Here is a 9503-nt window from a genome sequence, read left to right as displayed (position 1 = left end):
TCTGAGAGCTTTCTTCAGCTGCCTTCAGGAGGGAAGCACAACCGCCCCCCGGCTTTGATGCAGCAAGTGAGGTGTGAGCATCACAAAGAAGTACCACTCTGGAAACGGCAGCCCTCACTGCAAACAGTGTAACACACACACACGGTAGAGGTGGGCTGGGAAGCCTGCAGCGTGGTTCAACAGGAGGCTGAAACAGCATTTGGGATCTTTGTACCTGAATGGCAAAAATGCCAGTCACACAGTGGCAAGCTGCTGGTACCAGCGCAAACTCATACTGGTAATCAGAGGAGGTTGGCGGGGGAAATGTTTCTGCAGGCGTCACTTGGGAGCGGGGATTGACTGTGGGCATCCTTTTCATGTTAAACCAGACGATTTGGTGTCCTGTTTTCTCATAACTGGCATAAGGCAGGCATGCACTCCTCGTTGCGTGCACAAGTGACAGCACCGTGCGCCAGCGCCTCGTTCAGGTCTCATTTACACAACGGCATTCGCTGGTACTTTATGGACATGGTACTGAAAGGCTTGCAGGTGCACAACCTGAAACCTTGCAGTATTATCACTGCTCTCTACTAACACAGCATTATGGAAACCCTAAATATGGGGGACAAGGAGACAGCTTTTATTTTTACTGGTTTAGCAACATGAAGCCATTTGTGGTGGTGGGAAGTTCTTGTCTTTTGCAACCTGTTGTTGAGTATGAACACTCACGGAATGGCACAAATTCGTCCCTGACCTGGGGTTTTTCTCCTCGCAGTGAGAGGGCAGGTGGCAGTGAGGATGAGCTGGATTCCCAGGCAGGTGATGAGTGGGGCAGGGAGGCAACAGGTCCACGTGAGGTGCCCAAGCCCGCCCCTCCCAGCGGGGGGGACCATAGGTAAGGAGGCCGTTTAGCCAATACATATTTTCTTCTTTAGTACATAATGGTAACCTGAATAAAAGGTTTGAATTACAAAGCAGGCTCACCCAGCACATTCTCTGAGCGATGACTGCCATTTGTGTCAAGAAAATAAAGAAGGAGAGAGCGGGCGGGTGCACATGGGCAGGAGTGACTGAGAGGAAGGCAGAGCGGTGACTGAGGCAGTAAGCTGGAAGTGAGAGGCTTACCCTGCCGAAACGAAATTAAAGAAAGCCACGACGACAAAGGAAATTTGATTAAAAAAAAAAAAAGTAGATTGTTATTATTGGAAAGTCGAGTGCTTTGTTCCAGCAACAAAGCAATATCGTTCACAAAAGCCTAATAACAATTGCTTCTCTTCCCCTTTCCTGTGGCTTCTCCCTTGCCTTGCTGTTCTCTGCCGCCAGCCGGTGAGCCAGGGCCAGCGGAGCTGCGGGGGCCGCAGGAGCTGGCTGTGGGGTGGAAGAGCCATGGGGCTGAGGCAGACGACTTCCCTCTGTAACTCACCGAGGACCTCATCCTCCCTCTCCTGCCGCCTCTCCACTTGCATCTCAGCCCCTTTGCCTTTCTCTTTCCCTGCTCCACTGGTGCCCTTCTCTCCTTCTCTATCGCTCTCTCCATCCTTCCCTCCCTCCTTCCTTTTCTCCTCCTGCCTCACCCTATTTTTCCCTTGCTCTGTCCCCTCTATCTCCTCTCCCTTTTCCTCTTCCCTGTCACTCAGCTGTGTCTCTCCTTTCCCCACTCCCCTCTCCCTCTCTCTCTCCCTGGCTGCGCCGTGTTACTAATGTGCAGTAATGGTATGGCTGGAAAGTCATTTGCGCTCCCCTTCTCTTTATTTTTTTCCTGCAGTATTATTAAAACTGCTCCATCACTGGCTGTAATGGGAGCGTCTGTATTTTCTCCCTTGCCCGTATCCCTGACATGACATAATGCCTGCCCTCACCAAGACGCTATAACACCGAGGTAATTGAAACATAACTCACCGTAAATTACAGACCGTTGTTCCAGGCAGGGCCCCGGCCATGCTTCCTGGAGCTCATTCCAACTGGAAGCTAAACATTGCTTTAAAAGGGATGCTTAAGCAAAACAAAGCCATTTAAAGAGCAACACAAACATGGAGAGGGAGGGGAGCAGGGGGCTTGGGCTCTCCTGCTCCACCGTGGCAGCCGGTGAGACTGAGCAGCCAACGGGCGCTTATGGTGACTTTTTGGTGGTCTGTGCGTGCTGAGCTGGGGGGTCCAGGGCTGACGTGTCCTTGTGTAAGCAAGTGCCAGAATAAAATAAGCATCTCTGTTACCAGAGAGCCTGAGGACAGAGCAGGCCATGCAAAAAATTTCTTAGCTAAAAAGTGCATTCGGCAGGACAGAGATCTGAGGTTTTGGGGGGGAAGCTTGCAGAGTCAATGTGGTACAAATGTGGTAACCTGAGGCTCTATCCATTCCTGCGGGATCTGAGTTCTTCTTACTGAAAGTGATGGAGCTGCAGCCTCCACAAGATCCAAATCAATGTGGGCTGCAGGGTCCTAAACGCTGCAAGAGACACGCACCCCCTTCATCAAACTAGCAACAGATGGAAGGAGCTGAATATTTGCTGACCCTGAGGCTTGAAAGACCTTTGGCTCATGAAGGTTCATGGTTTTAGTCCCAGGTGTCCCACTTGTCTGCTGAATAACCTCAGGTAAGTCACTTCATTTTCCTCTGTGCCTCGGTTTCCCCTTCCGCAACACTGGGGACAAAACACCAGCATCCTTTGTCAAGCAGCCAGTGACCCAGTGATACATCAAAAGTATATGAGGGTGAGGCAGGGGTAATCACCCTGCAGCCGATGACAAGAGCATGAGCTTCTAGGACACATCCTTTTGCAGTCAGAAGACAGCCCTGGAAATCAGGACCCCTAGGTTTTGGGTTTAACCCTTGCTTTGGCTGGTTTTGTGCCCATCAGCAAGCCCCTCCGGCACTCCATGGCTCAGCTGCCCCCTGCCCCATAGCATCGCCCAGAGAACTGGCTGGTTTGGGATTTGGTCTGTCATCCCTTGAATTCTGGGAAACTTTGAGCAAGACACACAAAAGCCAAAGTGTGCAGTGATTTTTCTTTAGTAATGGAAGTGAGTATTTGGAAACATTGAAAAGGTCAGGATTAGACAGCAAAGCCTATCTCTCAGAAGCACAAATTGAAGTCTGTCCAGGGCCTTTCCATTTATTGTCAGTGGACACCGTGGCCCAAATTTGTGCCTTGGTGTCATGTGGTTGGTGTTATAGGAATAACAGGGTCTTGTGAGAAACAGCCCTTGGTGCAGTGCTTTGCAAAATACAAAGGGCTTTATTTTAGGGAATGAGATTTACTATTTGTCCAGGATGAAATGGCAAAAACTCAGGGAACTACGACCCTGTGACTGCTCTGGTTTTCCCTGGAGCCCTTCACAGTCAAAACTATTACAGTCAGCAACGTAGCAACCACTGTAAACTGCCCTGGAAGAACCCCTGGACCCCCTGTAAGGGCTGGCTTTCTGACAGCCAGAGAAAAGCCCCCTCGGTGCCACGCCATGTGGTGGACGGATCCACCTGGGTTGCATGCTCTGGGTGATGCACGGGCTTGCAATCGATTACTGCAGAGCCACGGGTGTCAGGGGATGCAGCAGCAGAAATGAAGCCTTGGTAGAGGCTGCTTTGCAGCGTTAAGCGATGTATGTCTGAAACAGTTCTGGTAACAACAGAGGGCGATTTGGTCCTGTGGCCACTAGGTCTGCTCCATGGGTGCCCCTTGCTCCTACCCATCAGTGCCTGCCCTTCTGGGCTTCATGCCTATGTGGGAGCAGGAGAAGCCGAGTTGCAGTGCAGGGCAACGAAATATTGTGTGGAGAGACCTACAAGAGTCCAGGCCCTCTGTTTGCTGGCATGCCATGGGTTAGGACCTGAAGCAGGTCGATGCAGCATCCCATGCTGCCCCGGCTTGGGCTGCTGCAGCAGCGTGGAGGTGCCATAGGTGTGTGATCTCCCACCCTTTGCTCTCCCTGGTGCCTGGTTGAAGTTGATTGCTTTCTGTGAGGCCTGCCACATGCCCCTTGAAAGTGTTTCCATCAACCCTCTTACCGTAGCTAAGGTTTCAGCAATCTCACCCCTCCTTTCCTTGACATTATTAGTTTATCTTTGTCCACTGGCAAAGTTCCCGAGCAATTCAACAATAACAGTTGTTTCTCTGTGGCTGAAAAAGTCATCTCTAGCACTGGCTGTTATTGATCATCTTACAGGAACCGGACATTTTCTTTTCCTTTCCCATTTTTTAAAATACATATTTTGAGTGAGTTTCAGTCAATTTTAGTGCTCATGAAAGCAAAAGAGTGATGGTGTTGACTAGGGCTAAACTTAGCTCTATATGGCTTCCCTTATGCGCACATCTCTACTAATGCACCGCACTACCAACTGGCAGTAACTTCTGTCCCTCCCAGCCTGCGGGTCCCCTCACCAGCTCTGCCAATGCCCCCTCCTGCCTTGCAGCCCCCCTTGGCTCCTCCAGCCCGGGGCTTCTCACATCATCCCCTCACTACTGTCCTGTGCAGTGTTGATCTGCTGGCTCTTGGTTAGAGGGACGTACTGGGCTGGGGTAGTTGCTGTGCCCCAGCTGATGGTGGGAGATGCTGTCAGACTTGCCATAGCAGAGTGAAAGCAGGGCCATTTCACTGCCTGGAGTGACCGGTCATCAGCCAGTCTTTCTTTTAAGCAGTCAGTCGGTCTTTTCCAGCCCCATGTGCCTGAAGCCCAGGTGCTCCGCCGGGACAAAAAAAAAGAGCACACAGAATCACAGAATCGTAGGGTTGGAAGGGACCTCTGGAAATCAGCTAGTCCAACCCCCCTGCACCCTGGCATCCCGCTCTGCTCTCAGGCCGAGGTGTTCTCTGTCTGGATAAACCTGATAGAATTGGCATAGGGCAATGGGACAAGGTAGGACAGGTAAGGGGGATATGCTTTTCCCACTGCACTCTTCTTCCAATAGCTCCAGGCTTATACTGCAATCAGACTGAGCCCTTACTCATCTCATGACGCTGTTTCTTGGTCTCTCAACTTCTGCACTTCTGTTCTTCTCTCAGGGTAGCCGGTGCGAAGCAAGCTGTGTCTAGGATGCCTCCTGTTGTTTTGCCACACCATGGGGACAAATGGCCATCTAGCTACCAGCTGCCCAAGCAAAAGGAGTGGCAGAGCCAAATGATCCACTTCTTGAGAAGCCCTGGTACTTCAGCATCCCCTCTTTCCATCAACCCTCTAGAAATCAGGTGCTCACTCCCCCAAGAAAGTACAGAATTATAACTCTCATTTCAAATCACCATTTCTAAATGAAATACTAAAAAGTCTTAACATGTCATTTCATTTTCAGGGTATTGTTCCTTTAAAAAAAAATAATAATCTGAACATATATTGTAGCCTGTTTGGTGGGGGGAAAAAAGGTATTTGAGGCTAAAACAAAAATTGAGCTGTTGATTTTGAAGTATTGATTCAAAATAGAGGGGAGGAATTAATTTTGAATCAATTCAGAATTTCTGGTGAGAACGTACCCATTTTTCCCCTGTCTTCTTTCTCCTTTCCCCCCTCCCCCTGCTGTAGTCTATCAGGTAAATTAGGTAAGGAAAAATAACAGCAAGTGAGGACACACACCAGTGAAGCCAGCGTTTTCATTAAAATGTTTTAAATTGGGGCAATGACTCTATTCATCTTCCACCCTCCGTGGGAAGGTGTAGCACACATGCCTCTCCTGTAGTGAGCCTGAGAACAAAATGGCTGTTGTTTCAGTAAACCAACCGAGATCCTAAATATTTAGTGCACAGAAGGGTCTCCCTTTGGTAGTAGCATGGATGGACTGATGCGTGAGGTACTACTCGTACCACTGTGGCGTGCCTCTGCTCTGCAGGGAGTTTTGCCACCTGTATCCCACCTGATGGCTCTGCAGGGACTGAGCTCCAGGGTACGGGCTCCCCTGGGGTCCCCGTCCCCCAAAAGCTCTGCCGCCAGGGTCCTGGTGCCAAGCTGCCTTGCATTTAATTGTTTTGCCTTCCTCAGTTTGTTTTCTGCCCAGATCCCATTCGTCCTGGATCCCTGGGGAGAGCTCTAGGCTGCTCAGTTAATTGGAAGTGGCTAAAGCCGTGGAAGGCAGCTATGGAGGTGGAGGGGGCATTGTTGGGTTCAATTTGTGGAGAGTGTTGAAAATCTCTTGCTTAGTTTAACAGTCATTTGCTATTAGGGTGAGGTGCTTGTCTGGGTACCTGTGGGAGATTTCTGAGATGTCCCGGGGGGACTGTGGAAGTGATGGCAATTATCTTCATCTGTGCTGTGTTTTATTAAATAATGGTGAGGACCACGAGGGCTGGAAAAGAGAAGAAGGGGTAAGGCTGAGTAAGAGGGCATGGGAACAAGGAGTAAGTTGGAAAATGAAGGGATAAGGAGCATGCTCACGAGGCTAGGTATATAGAAGAGTGAATGATTAAAGGGAATGGAGGGGGAAGAATAGCGAGTGTGCTGGCTTGGTCTGCAACAGAAGGTAATGACCAGGGAGGCTGGGGTTAAAAGGAAAGAAGAGAGGGAGTAGCAGTGAGATGGGACTCAGGCCCCTTTTGGGAGAAAGACAGAGAGGAAAAAGACACGATGTGTGTGTGCACGTGTGATGTGTGCACGTGTAACACAGGGGAAGAAGAGAGAAGGGGACGTGCGTAATGACAAGTCCATGGTAATTGGCTCTGCTGGGAGGAGGGAACGGGCTGGAGCCGACCAAAGGCACATGTGCTGGTGAGGCAGTTCCCAGTCCTGGAGTCCAGGAAGGCTGCAGCGTTTAGGTTTATGCTGATGACACATCTTTCCACTTGGGCAAATGGACGGATTCCCTCTCTAAATCACTCCAACGTGATTTTAATAGCAGGCAGAGGTGGCTTTTGGATAATAAATGGGTACTAAACCCTAAAGAGACGCAGGCTGTGTCATACAGAACAGATGGTAAATTAAAAAGAATGGAAGCCCGTGACTTCACTTAGCTCTGCTCCGAGCCGGGGAGCTCTCACTCTTGTTATGCTAAGTATTTAGTATTTACACTGCAAGGTTGCTTCCTTGCCTACTCTGACTTGGAAGATCGCAATTATGTATAATAGCAGCAAGATCACACTGATTAGAGAGGTGGCAGGAATGGCAAGGCTGGATGACGGTGATGATAATCATCACTCTTATTAGAGATCATCAATAATTAATAATTGCATTGTTTATTCTTCATCAGTGGCGGTAAAGACACCCAGACATGCCAAAAGGTTTAAAAATCATCTTGCTTTGTTTTGTTTACTGACAGAGAAAGTCTTCCTTTGCATTTGCTTTTTACTCGGGGTTACCAGAGCACTGGGGTCCTGTTCACCTTCCAGAGGGTATTTAAGCCAGTGCTTAGACCCCTTCGGCTTCAACAAAATGAAAGGATGTGTTAAGGGCTAAGCACATACCTAAACACAACGCAGAAGCAGTGACTGAAGTGAGGTTGCCTTTGGAGTCATGGGAGCACCGGGGCCAGAAAATGTATTAATAAGCAGCAACAGCCCAGAAGCGCAGCAGCAGTAGAAACCCTCCCTGTGAACACCCTGGGGTGTGATGTGGTCCACTGAGGATGCTCGGATGGTTCAGGTTTGCCTGTTACCGCCTGCTTTCCCCTGCTTTCTCCCTGCTGGGCAGAGCAAGGTGGACCCCTCAGGTGAGGGGTGCCAAGCTGACGTGCTGCAAGAGGCAGCACGGGAGGGTGAGCAGAGACCCCCCCAGCTGGGATGTGCCTCCCAAGGGCAGCCGGTCCCTCTGGAGGGGAACAGCAAACAAGCTATTGGACTAGCTGTAGCTTTGACGGAGGTACTGCAGAGACCGTAATGTGATTGTCACAGCGCGACACAGTGCGAACAAGTGCATATTCATAAGCGAAATGTGTGTCATGGTACGTCTTGGGCTATTTCACGGCCCTGTGAACTGGGATAACTGGGATTGTGTGATAAAATCTAGCAAGGGATCTCGGTAAGAAAGCTTGGAAATGCATGAGCCCGAGAAATCATTGCTTGAAACACAAAAGCAGCCAGTTAAGGCAACACTGTTATTGCTTCTCTGTCTGATATACATGAGAGGGAGCAAATCCTAAAAGCAGCTGAAGCCATAAAGGCAATCACTTACCAAGGCCATAAAATATTGATCTTCCCCCATCTGAGCCCTGTCAGGCTGGCATACTGGAAGGTGTTTGCACCTTTTAAACAGGTATATGATGAAGAAAGAGTGAAGACAGCACTATTAACTTAGAGTGTTGCTTGGAAGATCTAAGAAAAAATCCTTCATCTTCTGGGACCTGAGTTCTGTTACAGCCTTGTTGGAAAAGGAGCTTTAAAGCCAAGTACTCCTGGCTCTGCTGAGCTCTCAGAGGGGGAGGAAAAGGAGGAAGATGAGTGCATTTATGTTTTGATTGCAGTTCAACATAAAAGGCATTTTGGGCCCTAACTCCCCTATTGAGCAGGCTCCTAATCCACACTAGTTTAGGGCAGCATTCTTGAATTTGCCAACCTAATAGCAGATACATAAACCCACATAAAGTTAAACTATCAGAGTAGCCCACGAATACTAGGAGGAGGAACTGGAAAAAAAGAACAACTTTTTTTTTTAAAAAGTCTTTTTTTAAGAAGTATTTTTAAATCTTATCCCCCTCAATTTATGCACTTCTTTTAAACTTCGGTGATTGTATAGCATGTGTATGTTTTTTAAACCAAAGTAATCTTCATAAAACATAATTCACTTTAGTATTTTGAGGAAAAAATGTCCCAACAGGTAAAGGGAACCCTGATCCTTATGCCGAGTTACTATTTTCTGTTATTGATGATGAAGATTACAGCCACTTGTAGCGGTCAACTAAGAGGAGATCTTCAGTGTATTCACCACCACAGAAATGTGGAGAGCAGATGTTCTCTTCCCCAATAAGCTCATCATCCAAACAGACAAGATATTCAGAGTGTGAAATGGATCAGTCACACACACTACACTGAAGTGGGAGATCCAGGCACTCCCGCAGGAAGCTGAGCATCCAGTTAACCTGCTAATGGCATAGTACAGTCTTATAGGATGACTGAAGAAATTGGAATATAAATACATGCTTGTTTATTATGTCACCACAACGACCACTCTAAAAAGACCAGGCTTTTAAACAGCAAAAAAACCTAGGAATGGTCCAATGAGTGGAAAAGAAAGTATGGCAACAAAGAGGGTGGGAGGGGGGGACACCAACAAAAACAACAATAAGAAGAAACACACCAAAAAAAAACCCACAAAAAAATCCAACCCAAACCCACAAAGCCCCAAACACCTTGAAAGTAAGAACATTTGTTTTTTGTGGGGGCTTGTTTTGTGGGGAGGTTGATAGCAATTCAGCTACACAAAATAAGTTTGATTTGCTGGTGTTTACGTTTATAATTTTCCACAATTCAGATTTACCAGTTTTCATGAAAACAAGTGAAGCAAAACCATACTTTCTCACCAAGAAACAATTTCAGTAGGTTTTCTAATAGTAGGAAATGATAGGTTTGACAGTGAAAACAGACTCAATGAACATCTCTAAAGAAAAGAGAGGA

The sequence above is a fragment of the Chroicocephalus ridibundus genome, chromosome 1 (assembly GCF_963924245.1).
Source record: "Chroicocephalus ridibundus chromosome 1, bChrRid1.1, whole genome shotgun sequence".
Lineage (NCBI taxonomy): Eukaryota > Metazoa > Chordata > Aves > Charadriiformes > Laridae > Chroicocephalus > Chroicocephalus ridibundus.
Note: the sequence above shows the minus strand (reverse complement) of the source record.